The following is a 24,706-nucleotide window of genomic DNA, read 5'->3' as shown; positions in this document are numbered from 1 at the left end:
TCCTGTTGTGAGTGAAGAGTCCATGACTCGCTGCAGTACAGAAGTGTACTCAGGACGCAAGCTCTGTAGACCTGGATCTTGGTATTTGATTTTCTCTGTAAACCGCTTTGTGAACTTTTTGTTGAAAAGTGGTATATAAATACTGTTGTTGTTGTTGTTGTATGTTCCGTCAGCTTCTTGTTGGACCAGACTCTCTTTGTGAGTCTGGAAAACGTGGTAGCTGCTTTACCGATGCGTTTGTTTAGCTCGGTATTGAGAGAAAGTGTCGGAGATCGTTGAGCCAAGGTATAAATAAAATAAATTACCTCTCAGCCTCTTGGGTGACCTTGGGCCAGTCACTTTGTCTCAGCCTCATCTACCTCACAGGGTTGTTGTGAGGACAAAAGGAGGGGAGCAGCTGTGAACACCACCTTGAGCTCTTTGGAGGAATAATATAAAATGTGAAAAAATTCATATTTATATATTAATATAAAATATATTATAAAAAATGTGAAAAAATTAAAGCCCCAATCCTAAACATACTTGCCTAAGAGTAAGTCCCCACTGAACACAGGAGGACTTTCAAGTGAATTTGTATAGGATTGCACAGTAAGAACTGCAGTTTTAGAGAGGCCTGAAGAAGCAGTAGTGCCGCAGGGAGAGGAGTTGGGATTTATTTTATAGACTTGAGTCATCTAGACTTTCATTATTATCATGCCATCCCTGAATTTCTGTATGAATTATATGAAGAGTCGGACAATTTTGATATAGGTTATGTCCTGCCCATTACGTATTATATTAATTCACCACCTTTCCTCAAAGCATGGTTGTCTCCATTATTCATGTAAAATAGAATTTATTTTCCCCCCTCTTATTTTGTATCCTGCTGGGCCTGTCTCAAAACTGGGATGGATTACCTCAGTTTGTTCCCATCTTCTTGGCATTACCCGAACCGCCACAGTCAGGCTTTATTTGTCACACATGCAGGAGGTTTAGCATTTAGCATTTATGACATGGATCACTGCATATAGCAGAACGTGAGCACGGGAAAAATTTATATGTGCCTGGCTTTCCCTGCACAATGCATATTTGATTCAATGGGAATTAGGATTAATGCTGGATTTAAGTGTCTCATAGTTGGCTGGTAATAATCTAATCTTCTCAAGGGTTGCAGGCAGGCAGCTTTCCCTTCAATATAGTTAGCACTTTTAAAACCCATAAAAAAATTGAATTTGATACTGAGGGGCTTTAACCCCATAGCCTTTGAAAGGCAATTCTTTGCATTCATATCTCCAGAGCTGCCTTTTAATTTCTTTAATGTATGATACTCACCTGGGCTCTCAGGTCTGATACATGCTTGACAGTAATGTTTTCCACTTTAGTCTTCCGGCACTTAATGTATGCTATGATTTTTAGAAATGCAAACGTTACTTACTGCAAATTGACAAACTGGAATCTTCAGATTTAGGTAAATGGTTGCAGCAAATCTTTGAATGTGTAGGTTTCTAAAGCCTCTTTGATTGGTGGCTTTAGTGGCCCTGGGGTGGTTAATGGGATTATTGGAACAATTCAATGCTACTTGGTCAATTCCTATCCAGCATGGCTTCTGAGTTTGCTGCTGAGCCAACTGGAAATGGCTTTGGAGATGCAGCTACAATGCAGGGTATGACAGAGAAAGGGAGCAGCACATTAGACTGAGCATGGCAGTTTGAAGCATACTTTCAGTATAGTAAGAAGATCCTCTCCACCTGCTTAACTCATTTTTGCCCAGCCCACAGATGTACACCTTTGGTCCCTGTTGCGCATATGCAACACTGGGCAGAAATGGCTTAAACCACACACTCTCCTATTGTTTGACATATTTTGAGATTAGCTCTATTTTTGAAAATATATTTCAGGACTAAACTCAAATAAGTCCCAGTTTTCATTTTGGTCTAACCACAACTCTTCCTGCACGTTTTGTTAATCTCCAATATCAATATTAGTTTTCGACAAAACATAAGAGCCCAGCATAAATTAAGGTTACTTCGTGCTTTCTGTAAGTGTGGAATTGCTCGCTGAGATTGCTTCTTCAGTTCTTGCAGAAATCCCACTCCCACCGCTTGGCATTGGATTGACCCTCCCAAGGTTGCAGAATGCAGCCTTCTATCCATGACCACAGTGCAGTACTGTGAGCACATGGGACAGCGCCAGCTAGACTGCCATGCATCGTGGCTATAAGCTTAGTTGAACCAGTTCTTCCCCATCTTCTTTGCATATTCAAGAAGATATGTTGGGAATAGAGGTGGGGCCTCACTATCCATGGGGGAATCCATTCTTGGACCCTCTGCAGATATAGAAATTTGCAAATAATAAAATCCATGATTTTTGGCCCCTTTCTTCCTCCGAAGGGGACTCCAGCTTCTTTCCCTCCCTCTTTAACATCCAACTTTATCCCCTCCCCCAGTACAGGTGGAGCCTGTTGATCCGTTGGTTTTTCATCCGTGACTCTGGCTCTACAAGGGTCTCCTGGAACCCAATTGAGCCACACTTGGCTCCACCTTATCCCTCTGGTCCCCTCCGGAGGGCTTTCTGAATCCTGAGGAGGCAGTGTGTGTCCACTTGCTGCCTCTGCGTGCTTCAGAATGGCCCGGAGAGACGAAAAAACACCACTTCCGATTTCCTGAGTGTCGCAAACTTAAGGGGGGTTTGGGGTGCTCAGAGTTCTTGGTTCTCGAACCCTAAAGCCCTCAAGACCCCCTGTTCAGTAGTACTGCCACCACCCTGTTCGTGCTAGTGTCTCAATTCAGGGACACTGAGACCCTCTAGGCTTTATTCTATCCCTTGCAGGCACTGAGCGCTTTCTCCAATTAAAGCCTCAGTCCTCAAGTTACTAGACCTCAATGAGCACTTGGTAGCTTGCTGAACGGCTAGGCAGGATTCTGAACCTTTGTCCCCAACAGACAATGAAACAACTTAGTAAAAGAGATTTTAGTTTATTAAATACATAAGGTTACATAAGGTTACATAAGGCAGCAAATGCTAGAGGCATAAACATGTAGGAAACATATCAGCAATAAAAGAACAAAGCTAGCTGGCTAGCTGTATTAATCTTTATCTCTCACCTGGATCAGCTTCTTATAGATCTTTTAGCTCCAGGCTACCTGTGAGGCCAGATGCCCATTTTGGAAAATGGAGCTCACAGCGTGCAGGATGTTGCAGCCAAAACTTCTGTCCAAGAAGGGACTGGACCCATCCTTTGGGCCTCATTATTATACTTCTTATGCTAATAGTACTGAGGTGACTTCATACTTATTTAGACTGTCCAATCAGAAACTTTTGAGGACAGAACCTTCTCGAAGTGGGTCTGGTTGCTAGTCCTCCTAGTTCTTACCCCTCCCAACTGGAGATCCACAGCTGCACTTTATCAGCTTGATAAGGTGCCGTTCTGTCTGCAAAGGTGCTACATTCCAATGGGTTGTAATTCTTGTTGTCTGTCCTTTCTGACCACCAGAGGACAGACAACAATCTTTGTGTTTGTTTACTCACATTCTTGCAGCTAGGAACTGCTAGCAACTTCTCCATTACTGACTTAGTTGGGTTCAGGCTCCACATGCTAACCAAGGCCTAACATGTACATATTCATGACACTGAGGGAAACTGAAAGTGGCGTTTTTTCTCCCTATTAGGCATTCTGAGGCCTTGGGAAACAATCCAGGGAAACCAGAAGTGGCATTTTTCCACCTCTCCAGACCATTCTGAAGCCCTCAGATGCAGCAGGTGGACACATACTGCCTCTTCAGGCTTCAGAAAGCCCTCCAGAGAGGACTGAAGGGCTAAGGTGGACCAAGTGTGGCTCAATGCATGTCTGCGAGACTCTTGTTGAGACGGATCCACAGAAGAAGAATCCCCGGATCCATCTGTACTGGGGTGGGAGATGAACTTGGATGTTAAGGAGGGAGAGGATGGGAAAGAAGCTGGAACTCTCTGCTTATATTCTACTGGTAAATAGTGTCACCTTGATGAAGACTTAAAAGGCAACCACTTTTTCCACCATACTTCCAGCATGTGTTTCTTTCGCATCTGTACATTGCTGGCACCCACTCTTTGTTTGCTGTGACCAGGGAAGTGTCAATGGTTTCCAATTAAACAGGATTCAGCAGTGGGTGCATTAAGCAAGGCTTTGTCTGGGAAGTTTGTTGATTGAAGACCTAGAAGTGTGCAGGGAGGGGTGGGAAGAGGAGGAGTAGAAGAGGAGGAACCTATTTTGATTAAAGTACTGGAAACCCATCTAATCTCTTATCTCTACTTCTTTTTTTCCCCCTTGTGCACAGGAATTAGCGGCAAGAACCAGATACAGGAAAAAAGAATTTGTGGTCCCAGTGAAAGACAGGAAATGCCAAGTGATTAGCACCCGCAGACGACCAAGCAGGTTTGTTTGACTGATTGAAAGGCTACAGGGTTATTTATCTAAGACTAAGTCCTCAAGAGCTATGTAATTTCTTTAGTTGTTGCATCGCCTTATGATTCTGGAATACTTCTTGACCTGTACACTCAGTTTACTGGAATTATTTTTCAGATAGTATTTTTTTGAGATCCTGAAATCTCAGTGCACAGTAATTGGTAGCTATTCAGAAATTGACAGGGCATTCCCCAAAGTGTGTATATAGATTCACCAATTTGATATAATTTGATCTTGGTTGTTTAATAACTTTAAGAACCTTCAGTGAGTAGCGAGGTGCTTTTCAAATACAGAAGGAGGGCATGAAGGTGGAGTAAAACTGGGATCCTACAACCAGATGAGCCTAATAGCCCCGTCCATCCTACCATAGGATGTCAGGGTATTGTGTCACTGGGTGGAATTTATTGGTAAGTGTGAGTGGGCCAACACAAAGTCTGTAGTGTGCCCTTAACAGTCTAACATTTGGTTTGCTATAGATAAAATTAAATCTGTCAGGTAAGCCTCTACCTGAGGCTTTCTTAGTAGTAACAAGGCCTTTAGTGTGCTGGTTGTCACAGTTACGGAACCATCACCCCCACTGAATTGAGAACAAAACCCTCCTTGTTGTTTTTATTCAGTTCTGCCTTCTCTGTGCTATGATTGATATAATTTTTGTCACCATTTGACTCACATTTTAATGTCAGAAGCCAAATTATGTGCAATCCAAACCAGGGTCCTCTTGGGTGTTGGTATGCCAGTTTACATGGGTCCCTAAATAATAGTAAGGGTGAGTGGGGCTTATGGGGTAATCAAGCCTGAAGGCCCCATTGCTTAGTGTAGATCTTATCTCCTTGTTATGAGGAGTTCAGGTCCAGTCAACAATATCAAATAGAAATATATTTTATCAATTTACAGCAAGAGGAAGCTACTACTAAGCCCCCCAATTCATCACTCTCACACCTTTCTTACCCATTGGCCAGACAGTTGCAGTGCTGAGTTGAAGCACCCTAAACGGGAGAATCCAATGGATGAGTTCTATCTGAGTTTCATCAGGATTTTTCTTCTAACCCCTTGTGTTGGTTTATCCTGAATGGGTTGTCTTCTGGGATGGGTTCCTCTGTACTGCATGTTACTCACCCTTTATCAGGAGTGGAAAATTCCATCTCTGGTTTGTTTCTTTTGGAGGAGATATCAGAGTTCCTCTTTATCAGCTAGCACTGAATTTAAGGGGCTCTCCTGTTTCTCCCCTTTCAAGCAACCTTGAATTCCTGATATCCTTTTAATGGGATACATCTAGATCAGGGGTCTCCAAACGTTTTGTCCGAAGGGCCGTATCAAATATCTGGCATGGTGTTGAGGGCTGGGGAAAAAAATGAAATATAAAATTTAAATAAATACTTTAGAGATAGAACTTAGATGAATGACTGGAAATGAATGAATGAATGGGCTCAAAATGTCCAGGATTTCTCCAAGCGCCAACACAGCCCAAGAAATAAAGCACACACACTTAAAGGAACCCCATTCCCCCACCCCACAAGCGCAACTCTGGTTGTGTTTGGTCAACAGGGTCAGAGGCTCTCAGGGGATCAGAGACTGGCCGCGGGCTGGATAGAGGCTCTCCACGGGCCGCATCTGGCCCCTGGGCCGGGGTTTGGAGACCCTTAATCTAGATCACTGGGGCCTCTTTCTCCTTCAGGAGGATGCTAACAAGTTAAGGGACTGTGCATTTTAGAGTTCATTGGTTACACTGACCAGGTTCCGCTTTATCTAACCTTCAGCTATCTTCAATTAACTTTTGTTACTTTTGCTGTCTGGCCAGCCTGCCAATCACAACCCTTTCACATCTTTTTATCTAGTTCCTATTTTGATGAGGTAGCTGCATTCTAAAGGAAGAGGATGGGGAGGGGGAGAAGAGTAAGAAAGTGGTAGTATCTAATTCCTGTGTTACAGAAATGGCTAAATATTTGCATCATAGTTCAGAATCATGGCAACTCAGTTTTTTTCTTTGGGCATTTTTTTTCCATATTTTGTTGTTGTCAAATATACTTATCAGTCACTTGGCCTTTTTTGTAAAAGAGGAAGGTGGAATAAAAGTATTTTAAAATAAACACAGTGTCCAACTGCCTCCTTAGGACAACATAAACACAGAGAACACTTCTGCTGATCTTCAAAGAGGGATTGCTTGTTGGTGAGCATGGATAAATTGCCAGCTGTAGGCATTCAGCAAAGCAACTTGGAAAAACATGCTTTACTTTTATCGCAACTAGTATTTGACAACAAGAGATCAAGGCTGACTATATCCCATTGATTTTATTGGAATTCAAGCAGCCTGTCTGTGGGTAGGATTGAAGTTCAAATGAGGAACTAACCTTCCAGTATGTTATCCCTGGCAGAACTTTCCCCTCTGCTGAAGGATAAACAGGGGAAGGAAGGCTGTGTATTACTTGCCTCTAACTGGTATTTAACTCAAATCATTACTTAAGGCACTGTGAGCTCAATCCTATCCATGTCTACTCAGACGCAAGTCCCCTTATAGTCAATGGGACTTTCTCCCAGGAGTGTGAATGGGATTATGGCCTAAGTCTGCGGTTTTCAAATTCTCCAGGAGTTTGAAAAGCACAGTAAGTCCTTGTGGGGGCGGGGAGGGGGGCAGGGGGGAAGGTAGCGACGTAATCCCCAGGATCATGCTGCTCAGGGGGGCTACAGGAACTGGGATCCACTCACCAGTCCCTGCAGCATTGTCCTGAGGGTGTGGGGAGCCCTGTGTGAACGCCTGATCGCGCTCCACTTCCGCACAGGATTGGAAGAGGAGCGTGATCACTCTACTTCCACTGAACTAGCTGGGAAGCCCTGCAGGTGCTCGTGCAGGGCTCTCCGCACCCCCAGGACCATGCTGCAGGGACTGGTGAGTGCATCCCTGCAGCCCCCCTGAGCAGTGTGATCCTGGGGAACATGTCGCTACCTTCCCCCTGCCCCCGCTGCCTTCCCTCCTGCCCCCGCCCCTTAAGGGGGCAGAGGCAAGGGCCCTTGGGCTGGGGTGTCACGACCTCTGGCCTAAGTGCCCCATTTGCCAGCTTGAGTTGGCTGCTTCCATTTTACAGTATTTTATTTTGTTTGCTTTGCAGCTCTTCTTTTGATACCTTTTCTCAACTAGCTCTGCAATGACATTTGCATTTTTTCCTTTCCTTCCAAGATTTTGCTTGCTCTGTGTAGTTTTGCAGATGAATTTCTTACATTTGTCATGAGATGAATCTTTTTGTTACAGAACTCACAAAGTGAACATTCCCTTGGGAGATGGGGAGGGGGATGTTTGTATGCTTATGTGATAAAACACCCATGAATGTTTCTTGCAGCTACTGCTCTAATTAAAAATCACATAACTAGGAAGAGATAAAGATCTAGAGAGTTGTTTTTTACTCCCACCCTCTCATGGCTCCCTGGAGATACTTTAACTAGGAAATGTAGGTCTCACGATTCCAATTTCTTGTAGACTTCAAAGGCCCAGAGTCAGGGGCTTTGCAGGATTTCAAATTTAAATTGAGGCAAGAGGAGTAAAATGTTTTCATCCCCAGAAATACATGACAGTGCCTGAATTTGCTTTGCACCTGAGAATTTCAGGTGCGTTTCAGTGAGAGTAGATTGCTCATGTGGTATTGAGGTATCCAGGGACAGAACAATGGAATGGATATTTTTTCCTGCCTAGCTAATTAATCTGAACACTAAGGCTGCACACTTCTTTGAGAGTAAGCCCCATTGAACAAAATAGGACTTACTTCTGAGTAGCCCTGGTTAGGCTTGTGCCCTAAGTGCAGTATTTGCACTGACTCCTTCTGAGCAGTCCCATGAACTTTCACAAGAATCTGAATTAATATTTTGGAAACTGCAGCTACTGTTAGTTCTTGCTAGTGTTAATTACAAACCAGAAATTTCAAATAAATAAGGGTTTTGGAGACAAAAAAGTGAAATTTTCAGTGTTTACTGCTGATTTGTAGCTAGGTTTTATATTATCCTCTAATCATGTTACATGAGAGACTGTCTTAGTTGTGCCCACAGAGAGCTTTTCTTGGAGCTCTGGTTTCCTGCTTCTGCAAGGAGCTGCAGCTGGGTATTCTGAAGGTCAGTAAGTCCCTAAATTACACATATTTACTGTTTTATTTGGGAAGGTTAGTTTTATGGCTAATCGAGTCTGACTAAGTTCTGTATTGGGAACCAGTATGCGTAAGTGAAAAGACTGTTGGTTTATATTGGGAGACAGGTTTAAATCCTAGTTCTGGAAGCAGTGGGTTGCTTGAGACAAGTTGCAAGTTCTTGGCTCCAATTCTTGTTAGTAAAGCAGATACTACTACAGAATTTTACTCATATGATTCAAGAAGGGTTGTATAGGCTTTCTGTTCCACTGATCATGTTTGAATGTGCATGCAGACCTTTTGTTTTCTTTGGAATTTTTGTAGCCGTTTTTCAACTTGTGTATATCTAAATTGGTTTTACAGTAATTTCATTTTTCCAGCAACCCTGAGAGCTGTAGTTCTATGAGGGAGGGCTAGGGGTCTCGGAGACTTCTCACCAAACTGTTTCCACATTTCTGTATCGCTTCTTTGTATCAGTGGGACAAAGCGCTTTAATCGGAAATTCTTTTTGCAGATGTGTTACACATGTATTTGTTACATACGTGTTCCATTTGTTGGTGTTACAGTTGTGCGAGCAAGTTATACAACTTTGGCCAACTAAACTTTGCAGGGTCTGAAAGACTTTGCCTCCTGAGTGTACTGATGCTCGAATGATGATTAGCAAGACATAAGCTTGTAAATAAATAAGAGGAAGCACCCTGGCTCCTGCTCTGCTAAGCTGTTTAGCCTTCATCTGCACAAATGTTTACTGTAGGCATCAAGCAGTCAGAATAAGGCTGATGCTAATGAACCTGAATTCCAAATGCCAGGGATGCTGCTGAATGGCTAATCCAAAAGGATTCTAGAAATCCCCTGTCTAAATAAATAAATAAAGCCCCATATATGAAACTTTCTAACTAAATAAATAGCTGCTGTTTGTTCAGACAAGTGGAGCTGGACTGTGGTAGCCAACCTTTTTAGTTGCGTCTGCTTTTTAATGTATTTTTAATAGGAATAGTCTGCAACAAGCTATATAAAGCACATGATGATAAATATTAATTCACGAGACAGACTGCTGCATGAACAAAATGTACCTTTTTGTCTGCCTGAGCTTTCTGATTGGATAGGTATATGTTTGCCTTGATGTTTCTTTTTCACTTGTTGTAGCCTGTTCTTGCTTGTTGTTAGAGCTGATTTTAGGGGTACTCAGGAAATTCAGTACAGATGTCTGTTTCTGAAACACTGAGAGGTGACAAATATTTGTATCCTTTGCAGACTTGAAACTGTAGAACAGGGGCGGCCAAATCACCGCGGCTCATGAGCCACATGCAGCTCTATTATACTATATAATCTGCGACTCGCAGAAATACGTTGTCTGAGAATCACAATTAATATACTGTAAAATGTACTTTAAAAATGTTCAAACTTTATAATTTACCAGGTAATAATCATTATACCCATCGACTGGATTAAAATGTAAGTTTAATGTTCATAGTGAGTAAATACAGCACGTTTAATAATTTAAATGCTCCTTAAATATTGCAGGTCCCAAACATCTCTGAAGTTAATCATATGTGGCTCATATGTTAAGCAAGTATGGCCACCCCTGCTTTAGAATATCATTTTATTTACTGTGTTCCCTGGTTCAATGGTTGGCAACCTTCAGTCTCGAAAGACTATGGTATAAGCCTACAGCACCCGGTATTCCCAGGCGTTCTCCCATCCAAGCACTAACCAGGCCTGACCCTGCTTAGCTTCCGAGATCAGACAAGATCAGGCATGTGCAGGGTAACAGTTGCTGCAGTGCATGTAAAAATCCAACCAGAAATGCAGCTGCATCTATAGTCTCCAAGAAAATGGATAGACCTATATGTATTGACCCAGAAAGACATCATATGCCGATAAAGTGCACATAGAACTGTGTCTTTAGGGCTGAACTACATGTGATGCTGGTGGCCTTGTTTCTGAACAGGTCTTTACCAAGCAAATATAATTTCAAGCTGAGAAATGGCGGTTGGGGGGGAAGGGAATGCTGATCTTTCTACTGCTGTACCCCTATACTCTCCACCCATGCTGTTTTTCTTTACCTTGATCTAGAAGCCTGGATAGGAGAAAACTAGCTGTGGGGCGAGAGGGGACTGCATGGGAAAACTGGCAGGCAAAAGGAGGATTCAGCATCACTCTTCCACTGCTTCTTTGCTTGAAATCCACTCCTGTTATTTTTCAGCAGCTTGGCAAAGACAAAATTTTAAAGACAAATGGGATTGCCTCTTTTGGTTTTTAGTTTGTTCATTCTTTGGCATATGTTTTGAAAGTCTTCATTTTTATTCTTTTAATTAAAGAGTGGAAAAATTACAGTGCGGAAAACTTGTGACCTGACTTGTGGTCAGGTCGGGGCTGAAGCTGGGTTTGGAAACTTGATACAATTCTACTACTTGTCCATGCTTTCCCCCCCTTAAAATTTCACTTTTTTGTCATCTTTTTCTGTTCAGCCGTATGCATTAAACTCAGAATTGGAGCACAGGATTGGATACTAGGTTTCCCATACTGGTGCAAAAGACATCTTTCTCATTCTAGCGCAGGAGTGCTCAAAGCTTTTGGCAGGAGGGCCACAGCATCTCTCTGACAATGTGTTAGAGAGGCCAGAAAAAAAAAGAATTAATTTACATTTCAAATTTGAATAAATTTACATAAATGAAAATATTAGAGACGGAAAATGAATGAATGAATTCAATCCAGTTTATGATTCCATTCACCCTAATAAGGGGGGGGGGGAGATCTTCATGCCAGTTTATGATTCCATTCACCCTAATAAGGGGGGGGAGATCTTTGTACCAGTTTATGATCCCATTCACACACACAAATGGAGGGGAGATCTTCCACACTTTCACACACATACACCCACCTACTCGCCTGCCCCCTCGCCCTCCCTCCTTCCCTCCCTCATTTGCTTGGGCGGTATGTGCTCCTGCCTGGCTGCCCACTTGCCTGCTTGGCTGCCTGCCTGCCTGTCCACCTAACCGCCCTTCCTCGCTAGCTAGAGCAGCATGTGCTGCTGCTGCTGCCTGCCTGCCTACCTTCCTGGCCAGCCAGCCAACCAGCCCTCCCTTCCTCGGAGATGTGCTGCGGGCTGGCCCCCCCTTTCTCCTGCATTCCCCTGCCTCAGGTTGCAGGAGGAGAGGGTAGCGGAGGGGAGGGGAACCGAGTCCAGTCAAGCGGAACCCAGCCCATGGGCAAGGTAAGGAGAGACCTCCCCCCAGAGGATCTCTCTCTCTCCTGCACTCCCCTGGCTCATGTCGCAGGAGGGGAGGGGAGGGGAGCCAAGCCCAGCCGAGCAGAGCCCAGCCCAGCCCATGGGTAAGACAGGAAGAGACCAGCCGGCAAACACACAGGGTCTTTTATAGTGGGAAGTAACGCGAGACCTGCAAGTCTCACATTACCTTCCCACTATAAAAGGCCCTGCATGCACTGGGCTTGTCTTTCCTTCGCTGCCACTGAGCTCAGCGGCAGCGAGGGAAAGCAAGGCGCGGAGCTCACGCGGCGGGCCAGCGCGGGCTGGGGTGAGGGCCGAGTGCCCATAGGAGATGGGGGGACCCTCTGGGGGCCAGATGGGTACCCGCAGCAGGCCACAAGTGGCCTGTGGGCCGGGGTTTGGGTACCCCTGTTCTAGCGGAAAGGACTTGGAAAGTTTTCTATAAAGTACATTCGTTATAATCTTCCTTTTTAGAGAGAATCAAACTTACTTAGATGGTTGAACAATGTCCAACTTGAGAAACTAACAGTCTAGTCCTAAAGGTGATGCTATCACTGGCAGGTTCAGCAGTGCCAAAGCAGCTACCACTGCATTCTGTAGCACTGTGGCAGCCACTGGAGGTCTCCTCGGGGGAAGTAAAACCCCAAGATCCACAATTGGGCTACTCAAGTCTGTGCTATTTTGCTGGTGCAGACTTGAGAGACTCTCTGTTGGACTGGGAGACCTGTCATGGAGTTCAGGATCCAGCAGAGTGGAGCTCCACCGGTCCTGCCCCTTTGTGCCTCAGTTTCTCTCCCTGGTCTGGAATGCCTCCCCCTGCGCCTGAAGCCTTCACTGTGCCCGGAGCTCTTACCTAACTCTGGGTGGTGAGTGGCCGGTGCTGCGCTCCGTGCCAACTTGTACTGGGCCAGTGCTGGCTCAGTGCAAGGTGTCATGGGTGTGCCTTAATGGCACATTTGTGACACCCAGTGCTGGTGCTTGCCCGCTCAGGATCGGGCCCTAGAGCAGCAATTTCCAAATGAGAAGTGACAAAGCATTCTGTCAAATGTTCCCATGGCTGGTGTTTAGCTCCAGATACATCCCTTCTTGTTTGCCAGAAATTATCTGTTGGATCAAAGATTAAAACAAAAGTTTAAAGACTACCGTGTTGGTAGTTTTCCAGTGCAGATATGACAATGGCACCTTTAAGGATTAATTAGCTGCTTTGGTGGATTACTTTTGGCTGGAAAATAGCTTCTCCCTCAATGCCACGAACCTGATCCAAACTGCAGCTCTTACATGCAAGTAAAGGGAAGACTTTATTGTCCACGTGATAAGCATAATGTGTGGTTGGGGATGACCTCACATTCATCACTCTGGGATCAACAGCGAGAGAATTGTCTTACACTACAGTTTGTCAGTAATAGCCAGGGACAGCTTATCCATTAGGTGAGGTGATTTGGATTGCATCAGCAGCAGATGGCAAGGGGCAAGAGGGCAGCAGGTTGGGATGCCTTTCACCCACTTTAGGGTGAATCTGCTACCACCACTGCTTCCTTTTGGTCCACCGTGGATGCAACCCACACTGATCTGTTTTCTACCCACTAAAAGCAAGTAGAAAGTTTACTCCTCTTTACTGTGCTCCTTACAGAATTTCTTCAAACATGGAAGTGCAGGACCTTCTGCGTTGATTTACAGAGACTGTGTGAACAATGAAGTACCTTCATTTGTTCGGTCCCCTTAAATAGAATGTGCAAGTCCTGCATGCCCACAGTTGAGGAAATTGACCCAGGAGTGTGGTAAGTGGCTGCTATTATTGTATAAAGGTAGCAGACCCAAGGTAGCATCAGGCAGTGTTCCAGCTTGCGCCGCCACTGGTAATAGCCAATTGAAGTAATAGCCTTCCAATTGTAGCCATGCTACACCTTATATCTTGTATCGGTAGTTTGATGACTTGAGGTCTGCTTTTACAAGATGGTCCTTTTGGCAGCTGTTGGTCCTTAATGTTCTTCCAGGCTCTCCCTTCCATTAAAAATCCATGTATATTAAACCAGCATCATTATGCAGCTGAAAGTGTAATATTCACTCTTTCTGTAAACCAACCTTATACATCAAAAGTCTGCCTCCGCTTTATGCGCAATGGCTATTTAAAAACCAAGCCTTGCAAATTGCATTTAGGCTTCTGCTGTTGTAGCAATTCCAAACTCTGCCCTGGGTGATTGCGTCTATTTCTGTGCTGCTTACTAGGTATTAATGTTATGTGCTAAATAGCTACTGATTTGATTTGACAAAATCATTTGTGATATTACCTCTCTCTGCAACCATCTCATTTTAATCATCAGTTGGCTTGCAAATTATTTAGTATTATTCAACAAAATTATCTGTTGAAATGACTCAGTTTTGTAGCTCTGACAACTGAGCGGCAATTTAGTAGTCTGCCGCTGGCTACGTATACTTTTGCTGCTTCTGCCAACTACTGTACAAAGATTTACCGGACTCTGGTAGCAAGTGAACAGAAGGGTTATCAAAGACCTGTCAGGACTAAAGTGTCAGCTAGGTTTCCCTCAGTGCATTTGGAGAGAAATGTGACATTACTGAAGTGTCCCTCATCCAGATCTGAGGGGAGTGTGTTTTTCGCTTTCCTTTCTCCTGACTTCCGATTGTTCTTTCAGCCAAAGCAGCAAGAGATTTTGAGACCATCAAATGCTTTTCATCTTCCTGTGAGCCATTCTGCTCAGTGAACAGAGGATGAATTGCCAAGTTGCAGTGGTAGCAGAAGACATCGGTCTTGCTAAATAATAATTCAAGAGGTGCTCTGGCTGAGATTTATTTGCAAAGCCTGCTCCGTATCCAGAAGGGAAATGGAATAGTTGTAAAGTTGCACATAAAATCATGAGAGGAAGGGAGGGAATTGTTTACTTACCTTGCAACTTGGTGTCACTTCTTTAGTTTAGATCAGGGGTGTCAAACATAAGGCCCAGGGGCCAGATGTGGCCCCTGGAAGCTTTTTATCTGGCCCTCAGGCTCTCAGCTGCTGAGGTATTACAGCTGAAATGGCAGCCCACATGAAAATTGGGCTTTTCCAAATCTTGAATTATGATCAAGATTTGCGTACTTTCTCTTCTGTAATTTGCAGTTAATGAGTTTCTATATGAGAACAGGGTCTGATTTCTGGCCATTAGCTGCTTAATGATGTCACTTTCTGCTTAATGACATCACTTTCGGCCCTCAGCTGGAGCCCTGAATGCCAGCTTCGGCCCTCTGTATGAAACGAGTTTGACACCCCTGGTTTAGATCATTTTACAGCAATCTATCTCCTGGTCCAGCTATTGACTAGATCCTCCCTGGAGACTGTGAAGTTTCACATGCAAACTATATTGCTGGACCAACGTAGCTTTCTTTTTAGAAATGATTGAACTTACTGAGTACAGTAGATATTGACCCAAGTTACCTGTTTTCAAAATTAATCCTCTGTGCCAGCTGCATTGGCTCCTGGATGTTTCTGAAAACAAATCTAGGTGCTTTGATTACTTTAAAAATTCTAATGGCCTAATACTATCTAGACACTGCATTGATAGCACCCTGATGCTGGCTCAATGACCGCTATATCTGAAGCCTGTCATGGCAGTGCCATACCGCAGCCACCCTCCCAGTTATGCCAGCAGCATCCCTGGAAACACTGATGCAGCCCATTATTCAAGGGGTAGCATACTGATGTTGGTGCGATGTTGGCATGACTTTCAAGGAACCAATCGCCCCATCCACAAAGCTCTAATGCTGGTGGCCAGAGAAGTGCCACCAGGGTGAACTGAGCAGGAGGTAAGGCCAATGAGCTGCCACCACTAGTGGGCACACCCTCTCTGTTAGCCACTAGAAATTTTAATTGTGTAAGTGCTGTAGTGTGGGGAAATGTCAAAATTAGATGTGCTCATATGGCATCGATAGCAAAGAAACTGGCACCGTATACAGAATAATTTTTAATGTATGTCGTACTGCTGCTACAGCTAACTCTGTCAGGGGATTGCATCCACAATTGTATCTCTGATTATTGTTAACGTTAACTTTGAAATAAGAAAAATGAAAATCCAGTGTTGCTGTTAAGTTGCCATCAAAGATGATCTTGCATTTAAATAGTTTGGTGCTCCTTTTGTAGAAGGAACATGGATTGCCTAGCAATGTTCATGACAAATCATCATCTGTTTTGTAAACCAAGCAAGAAGCTCTTTTTACATGCATAGGTATAAGTTTAGCTTACAGCCCAGTCCTAAAGGGGCCAGCCATTGTCAGATCACCTGCTGGTGCTGACTCCTGTAAAGTTGCCAGCGCCAATTGTAAAAGGTGCTCCGAGAGTATGATCAGTAGCATGCTGCCAGGATGCTGCTGGGAAGGCCAGAGCCATTCTATCTGCACCCACAGATCTGGAGCCACCAGCCATTGAAGATAAGGTGGGTGAGGTGGGAGGGAGGGCATGTGGGTGGAACGGGGTGGGGAGGGCAAAATGAGGCTGCTGTGGGGGCAGTGGGAGGGCAGATGATGTCTGGGAAGGGAGCAGGTTTGGCAACAGCAGCAGTGCCCCCAAATCCTAACCCTGTTCCCAAGGTGTGGGTTCACATGGACCTGCACAAGCTAGCTAGCATAGGTCTGGTTAAGATCCCCCCCACACACACACACTAAAGGGAAGCTTGATTGTCCCCCCCCCCCCCACACACACACATAATGCAGTGGTAGCTATTTTGGAGCCACTGCATCAGTGGAGAATAGGATTGGGCTCTAAGTCTATAGGAAAACCTAGAAGCACCAGATTGTAGAATATCCCTCTTCTCTGATGAAATCCATATATAGTATGCTCAAAGGAGTTACAAGCAGATGGTGTCAGTGCCTTGAAACTTGGACACTTGGGCTGTGTTTATAAATTGTAAGCTCAAGAGTTTATAGAGAATGGACAACAAACACATTCCTTGCCTTCTACCTTCAGCAACTCCAGAAGTTTATTTGGAATGCTGTAAAACTCTTCACACAATTTCATGTGACAGTAAGCAGATCCTAGACTATAACTCCACTAAGCTTAAATTTGAAACCCCTCTGATGTGCTTATGCTCTGAGTTGCTGGAATAATGAGTACTTATCCCTGGGAAGCTCAGTACATCCTGCATATTTTAGGATTATTTGTTGTTCGGAGGTGTGGGAATTTGGAAGCACAGGGATTACACCTATTTGAAGTTGGTGATGTGTGACTGCTTCTTAAACTCTGGATTTGTCTGCTGTTCCCAACAGCTCTTGTGGAATGTTTACTTCTCTGTATGAGTCTCTTACTTCCTTTCTTTGCCTTTCCTAATAGAAGCAAATTGTAATGCAGATTGTAGCAATTTGTTGTTAGAAACCAAACCAAACCTCCAATGGTCGGGTTTGTCTGGGACTAGCAGAAGAAGGAGCTTCCTGGTTTCAAAAGGGAGAAAAAAGAATCAGTGTTGCTTTTCTGTAGCCCAACATAACTAGAGCCCCAGGACTTCTATTGATTGCTCTTGACCTGATCTGGAACTGTCATACAAATACATGTAGTCAGCACTAGGTCTTTGTCTGGGCAATAGCAGGACTTGCCTTTTGGGTGTCTGGAAAATGTTTTATGGGTAGATTAAAAGCAAAAACAAACAAAAAAACCCAGCATTTTGGTGTTTGATATTTTCCAGAAATTAACATATATTACTTTTCCAGTTAGAAAAAATTCAGTGGCTACATCTGCTGATACTATATCACCTATCTAGTACACTTTTAAAGTGTTCAAAATTAATACAAATGAGAATTTGGAATAAAAATACATTTCTGTCTTTCAAATTACAAAATCTGTGAAAAATAAAACCATTTTCAAACACCCCTATTTATGGGGAAGGGTTCGGCATAGCCAGGAACTGATGAATGCATGATGTTGCCTATTTTTGAAGTGTATTATTATATCCAAAATATATTATTTAACAGGCAAATGCAATTACAGTATAAGCGGTCACATTCAATATTGTTGAAAATAATTTATCGTGCATACATACAGTTTAATAAACCAAGAACTAGTAATAGCAAATAAAAATTATAGAACACTTATGAAATTATGGAACACTATAATAAAGCTTACTCATATTATTTTGTAGAAGAAGGAAGGGAAGGGCACAACAAAGTCGGCTATGTGGCAGAAAGCTGCAGGGATGGGCACTCGATTCGTGCTGACCTGACTTGGCTTGCCCAAAAACGTGAAGATGGGGGGGGGGGGATTTGAGGAAAGGAGGAAGGTTTAAGAGTGTTTTGTTGTTTTTTGGCCTCGTTTCTTGAATTGACTTGACTTGAAACTTTTCATGAGTTACAACGGCCACACTTTACAATTTGCAAGTCAAGTTGAGTTGCAAGGTCGCTGACTTGGTACTCAACTTGGGCTCATGGACTTAAGCACATCCTTGGAAAGCTCAGCTGGAACCTTTTTCTCTTCTGACTGGAACATCATAAGAACATTCAGAAACACAGGGATTTAACATTTGTCAACTTCTTGTAATTGAGAGTCCAGAGATGAGTTTTTTGGTTGAATTATACACTTGCGCTCTCTCTCTCTCTCTCTCTCTCTCTGTGTGTATTATACTGTTTTAGCATTGCTTTGGCTTTGTGCTAAAAGTAACCAGAGCATCAAATTTTTTTCTTATGAATTAATGCAAGGAGCAATTTATGCTGCAAATGATCTATTTATGATGTTACATGCTTGTCTACAACTTACAGAACACAAATATATGAAAAGTCCATGTTTCCACAGTAAATAGGTTTAGTCAGGAGAAAGCTTCATTGAGTTCAACTCAGTGTGGTGGGGAAACCAAGGAAAAGAGGTAGGCTATCACATTGATGGTTCTCTGAGAAATCAAAATAGCATAAAGTAGATGTTGACTATCTCAACTTTTCAAAAAGCAAAAGTCCTGCTACATTTATTTATGTCTTGTCAACCTATTTTTTCCTATACTGTTTAGCTGTATGCTTTTTTAATTTCTTTTTTTTTTTTGCCTGTCATGTTCAATACCTGCTTTTTAGATACCTGCTTAATCTCTCATTCAACCCCTCTAAGAATTATTGCTGAGTTTAGATCCTGGCTGACAGCTCACTCTCTATTAACCCTCCTGTGAATAATTGTGTGTTCCAAGTAATCCATTTTACTTAAGTCAGTGGTTCCCAAACTGTGAGCCGTGGCTTCTGAGGAACCACAGAAGCCATCCAGGAGAGCCGCCGAATCTTTGCAAAAAACATACCACCCTATACAATGTATAGGATTGTAGTCCTAATGGGGAGATGTGGCTCAGGATTGGTGGAGCAGAGTTCTACCGGTCCCGCATCCCTCCCTCCCTCCCTCCCTCTCCCCACCCCCTCCCCACCTCCCACCCTCTGCCTGCCTTTGTCACCTGGTGGTAAGCCTCGCAAACGTGCCTTACAGCATGTTTGCAACAGTGCACACAGGCGGTGAGCCAGCGCACCAAGCCCAGGATTGGGCTCTAAGTAGCCTAGGCCAGGCATAGATAGATTAGTTTCTTCATACAAGCCTGTAATAATAAATGGTTCATTTAAAGAATAGTTACACTTTACTTGAAAGGCATTTAATTTCTTGAGAGAATACCTACATACCTACCTACCTACCTACATACATACATAATGCTATAACAGTAAACTCCCAGACTTGTTTGTTCCTAACACTCAGCTATATCCTTTTAACTCCTGAGCTAGAACTCCATAGGGTAGTTCTTTGATCTGTTGCACCATGACTGATATGGACAGATGTCCATGATGGAATGGTAAGGAGCAGCTTTCTCCTCTCCCAGCAACATGTTTTTTATATAACTTGAAACCAGAAATCCAGACCAGCTGAAACTTCTAGTAAATGAACTCAGCAGCTGACTTTACTACTGGTCAATCCCTATCGGAGGTGTCACAGTGTGCCTGGGGCAGTGACGTCATGATATCACATGACATGTGTCACAGGATGTCACTTCCAGTTTCTCCGTAGAAGAGGAGTGCTTTCTGCAGTGGCTTTGCACCCACCACCATTTCTTCTACTAGGGAAGCTTCCCTGCAAGGGGGGCATGAAACTGCCAGCCCCTTTGCCATTACTAGGGTGGAGCCTGAGTGGCAGTCATGCACCCCGCCTTGATGTGGTTAAATTATTTTAAGTTGTTCTTCACAGGTGATCAAATTGTGGTTCCTAAGACACATGTAATTCCTGATTATGTATATTTCAGGAAACTGAAATATATATTTTTAAATGGTTTATTTCGGAAACATACACTTGGAATGCAGTGGTGATAGATTCTTCTGCCATCTCCATTGCTACTGCACCGCAGACACACACCTTCTCTTGAACATATGTGAAAAATTCCCATTTTGCTGTACATTGCACATTGCTGTACAATGTGAATCTTTCCCGTTTCATCACTGGCAGTCTTGTATAGTGTGGGCTATTCTCCTTACCTATCCTGAGAATTATACTATTCCTAGTATTATCTGCATCCTTGTTGGATGCTGCAAATAATATTTTGCAACATGTGAGGCAAGTCATACCTTGATTTATCTTTTCCAAATGTTACACAGCTGCAGTGATGTTTTACCATAAAGGTTTGAAGCTAATTGCTTCATATGTTTAATTAATAAGCAACACATTCTGTCACTCACAGAGCCTGGAGAACTTCCATCTGGACTCTTAGTGATTAAAGCCTGGAAGCTCCCCCTCCTCATTAAGAAGCAGTCTGTGGGAGCATAATTTCCATTATGGCTACCTCTTATTTCCTTTGGACTGAGCTAAGAAAGTAGAACTTTATGAGAGGAGATCTGAAATTAAACTTGCTGTTATTGTCATATTGGGGTGTATTTGCCCACTTTCTTCCTTTTAGGAAGCCATAAGAACATAAGAAGACCCCCACTGGATCAGGCCATAGGCCCATCTAGTCCAGCTTCCTGTATCTCATAGTGGCCCACCAAATACCTCAGGGAGCACACCAGATAAAGCCAGATGCACACCAGATAAGGCAATATACAAATTTATTGTGCTGAGCTGAAAAGGCAGTTTCAGGCTGTTCAGAATGTATCAAGAAAAGCAGCAACAAGTTTCTGCAGAGTAGATGGGCATGGAATCTCTCGGTGCCACCTGTTTCTTCTCCTTCTGCTGTCTTAGGGTCCAATCCTATCCAACTTTTCAGCACTGGTGCAGCCACAACGCAGCCCCAAGGAAAGGGAACAAATGGTCCCATACCTTGAGGAAGCCTCTTTGACTGCCTCTCCATTGCAGGATGCAGAGCACACCCCATTGGCATGGCTGCACTGGCACTGGAAAATTGGATAGGATTGGGCCCTAAGGCAGCTCCATCAGCTTCCTATCTGTACATACTGAGGCTGATTGTAAGGCTTCGGTGTGGAGGATACTGGGTCTTTAAGCTGTACAGCGCTGAAATGTTATGACAGAGCATCACATGGGGGGATGCGGTTTCCACGGCAACCTCACACTGAAAGATAAGCAAGCTATATTTTTTTAAAAGGTTCGAGAGTAGAGAAGGAATGAAGCAAACTGCCAGCAAGTGGAACTTGAAAAGAAAAAGCCATGTCTATTAATCCCAAGGCCTTGGTTACTTTGTGTTTTAATTAGTGGGCACTGTTGAGACTGGAAAGAATAGGTGCCTTTTTACTCTGAGGTTATGTTATGTGGGCTTTTTTGAAACCCTTGAAAGACTCTCCTCATTTGAGGCAATGAATAGGGTCAGTGGAAAGGGCAGCTCTTATTCTTTATCCTAACACACGCATCTCAGATCAGGGCTGGGCTGGGAAGCAGCAACCTCCTTGAATTGAGGGACTCTAGTGCAATCCCCTTGACTGTTTTCATGAGTACCATGCAGCTGTTCACCATGAAATAGTAGCCTAGGCAGCATGCAGTGTTGTCCATCTCCTCCTGCCGGAGCCATCCTTGGGATAGAGCTAGTGAGATAGCTGCCCTGGACCCTGCACTTTGATGATCAATAGGGGGGCCCTGCATCCACGGATCTCATATTTGCAATTTCACTTATCTGTGGTTCCGCAGATGTGGGGCCCCCCGTGTAGCCTCTGGAGGTGAGAGGGGCACAGCTCCCCTAATCCCCAGAGGCTCTTCTGGGCCCAGCGGAGACAGCCCGCATTCGCTCGCAGCCTCTGTGGGGTTCAGAAGGACTGTTAGAAGGGGGAAAAGTCACTTCTGTGTTGTTGTTTTTGCAAAACCAGATGCCTTTTATGCCTTTAAAAGCCATTGTGAGGACCAAAGGCATGGGGGAAAGGAGTCCTGTGTATCTGAGGTTGCCAATATCTGTGGAATGGAACCTCTGCAGATATTGGAGCACCACTATATATGGCATCTTAGGGGGGGCTCGGCACTGGTTGAGTTGCTCCGGGCCTTCTGGGGACACCTCTGCCTCCTGCCCTGCCCTGCTTTCGCAGAAGTGGTATTAACTGCCATTTGCTCATTGGCAAGTACGTTTGGCTTAGCCATTGTCCAAGAAGCACAGGCAGCCATTCTTTCTCACATATAAGTGTTCCCCTGTATCTGTGGGAATAGGTACCTGCTGCTACCATGCATCCCTGAAACCGTGGATAGCAGCAAAACCCTACTCAGATTCCCTCATTGTGCTCATGACTCAACTTTTCAAACTTCTTGCAAAAGGGAGATTTTTCTTCCTTTAGTTTTGGAAGCAGGAAGCAAACAGTGGGAACCTAGTCCAGTGATTTTCAACGTTTTTCATTTTATGGCACACTGACAAGGTACTGTAATTGTCAAGGCGCACCATCGGTCTTTTGACAACTGACAAGGCACACCATGCTGTTGGTGGGGGCTCACATCCTCTAATGGCCCTACTAATAAATAACTGTCCCCCACACTCCTGTGGCGCACCTTCAGACAATTCGTGGCACACCAGTGTGCCATGACACAGTGGTTGGAAATTGCTGACCTAGACTATAGCTGCTAGAGGAGCACTACAGGAGGTGATAGAGGACTTCTTGTTAGAGTTCCCACTAGCAGCTATGAGTTTAGGTGCCCACTGTTGGATTCCTGCTACAAAGCGAAAGGAAGAAAAATCTTCCTTTTGAAAAGCATTTGCAAAGAAGAGAGGTGAATCATGAGCATGAGGGGGGTTTGAGAGCCACAAATATGGAACCTGCAGATTTGAGGGGAGTCCCATATATGAAATAACCTTCTTGCAACTTCTTAGAGGTGAAGAGCAAGAGAGAGCAGCAGGACACCTGGCAGGGGCTAGAAATAGGGCAATTCCTGCTTAAGTAAAGGGGCCCAAGTGTGTTTTTTGGAACAGATAGGACCTGCATGTGATGTGACACATTCCATTTCAGTATCATTTGTTCTGAAATAAACATTATTGCACCTGAATGGGTATGGACAGGGTTTGTTTTCAGAAGCTGGTTTGTTGCACATTTTGTATTTTTTAAAAAAACTCTCTTACTGTAAACTGTGTTTTGCCATTTATGTTGCTACAAATCTGTTGCTATGCTGATGGCAGGGCCTAGGAGAGGGGGGTAAAGAGGGTAATTTGTACCCGGGCCCAGGGTCAGAAAGGGGGCCCAGCAGCCAAAGAAGGGGGCCCAGAAATTTCCTGGGATCTTACATTTTCCAGTCTCACCCAGACTCACTGCCCACACAGGATGCTGAGGGCATTACCATAGGCACATGACTGCGACTACTGCCACAAGCCATATATACCAGGCCCAGGAATGCATACATTCCTTTACAGTATCACATCTGGAAGGAAACTGACCTACTACAGTAGCTCTTTGACTTGTGGATCCACTAACCATGAAGGAGTGTAGAGGAGCTCCGGGACACAGCTGTGGGAATGCATCTGTTGCAGAAGTTGGTTTTGGTGTACACAGGACACTTTCCATTCTAGTGTGAGCCTAAGTACAATGATACCAACCTCCAGCTGTTGCTACTTCCCCCCTGCCTGTTTTGCTCCCATTCTGCCCACCCCTACTGCCACCTCCCACTCCGTTTCACCCCCTCCCTCTTTGGGAAGGGCCAAAAAGAAACTTTGTACCCCCTGATAAAATTCCTCTCGGAGGCTCTGACTGATAGCTACCATTTTTTAATGGAGGCAACCAATTCTTCTCCCCCCCACTGCTGTCCCGTATGATGCTTTGTCTCAATGCAGTTATGCGTTTTCAGGATAGAAGAACTTTCACATTGGAACTTCTGCTGCCGTTCTTGCAAGTAGTGGTGGAAATTACACTTGCAAGCAAGAAAAGTTTCAGAAGGCGTTTGACACGGTCCCTCACCAAAGGCTACTGAAAAAACTCCACAGTCAGGGACAGGTCCTCTCGTGGATTGAGAACTGGTTGGAGGCCAGGAAGCAGAGAGTGGGTATCAATGGGCAATTTTCACAATGGAGAGAGGTGAAAAGCGGTGTGCCCCAAGGATCTGTCCTGGGACCGGTGCTTTTCAACCTCTTCATAAATGACCTGGAGACAGGGTTGAGCAGTGAAGTGGCTAAGTTTGCAGACGACACCAAACTTTTCCGAGTAGTAAAGACCAGAAGTGATTGTGAGGAGCTCCAGAAGGATCTTTCCAGACTGGCAGAATGGGCAGCAAAATGGCAGATGCGCTTCAATGTCAGTAAGTGTAAAGTCATGCACATTGGGGCAAAAAATCAAAACTTTAGATATAGGCTGATGGGTTCTGAGCTGTCTGTGACAGATCAGGAGAGAGATCTTGGGGTGGTGGTGGACAGGTCGATGAAAGTGTCGACCCAATGTGCGGCGGCAGTGAAGAAGGCCAATTCTATGCTTGGGATCATTAGGAAGGGTATTGAGAACAAAACAGCTAGTATTATAATGCCGTTGTACAAATCTATGGTAAGGCCACACCTGCAGTATTGTGTCCAGTTCTGGTCGCCGCATCTCAAAAAAGACATAGTGGAAATGGAAAAGGTGCAA

At 44.1% G+C, this 24,706-nt stretch overlaps 1 protein-coding gene across 2 annotated transcripts in view; it reads left to right on the top strand.

Annotated features, from left to right (window-relative positions):
- Window positions 1-24,706, top strand: part of TSPAN18 (tetraspanin 18) — a 218,573-nt gene that overhangs the window by 32,177 nt on the left and 161,690 nt on the right. For both annotated transcript variants that reach the window (XM_066634397.1, XM_066634387.1), the window contains exon 2: window positions 4,293-4,390. The gene's annotated coding sequence lies outside the window, so the exon portion shown is untranslated. The remainder of the gene's footprint in view (window positions 1-4,292; window positions 4,391-24,706) is intronic.

The sequence above is a fragment of the Tiliqua scincoides genome, chromosome 1 (genome assembly GCF_035046505.1).
Source record: "Tiliqua scincoides isolate rTilSci1 chromosome 1, rTilSci1.hap2, whole genome shotgun sequence".
Classification (NCBI taxonomy): Eukaryota; Metazoa; Chordata; class Lepidosauria; order Squamata; family Scincidae; genus Tiliqua; species Tiliqua scincoides.
Note: the sequence above shows the minus strand (reverse complement) of the source record. Positions and strands in the feature narration are given on the sequence as shown.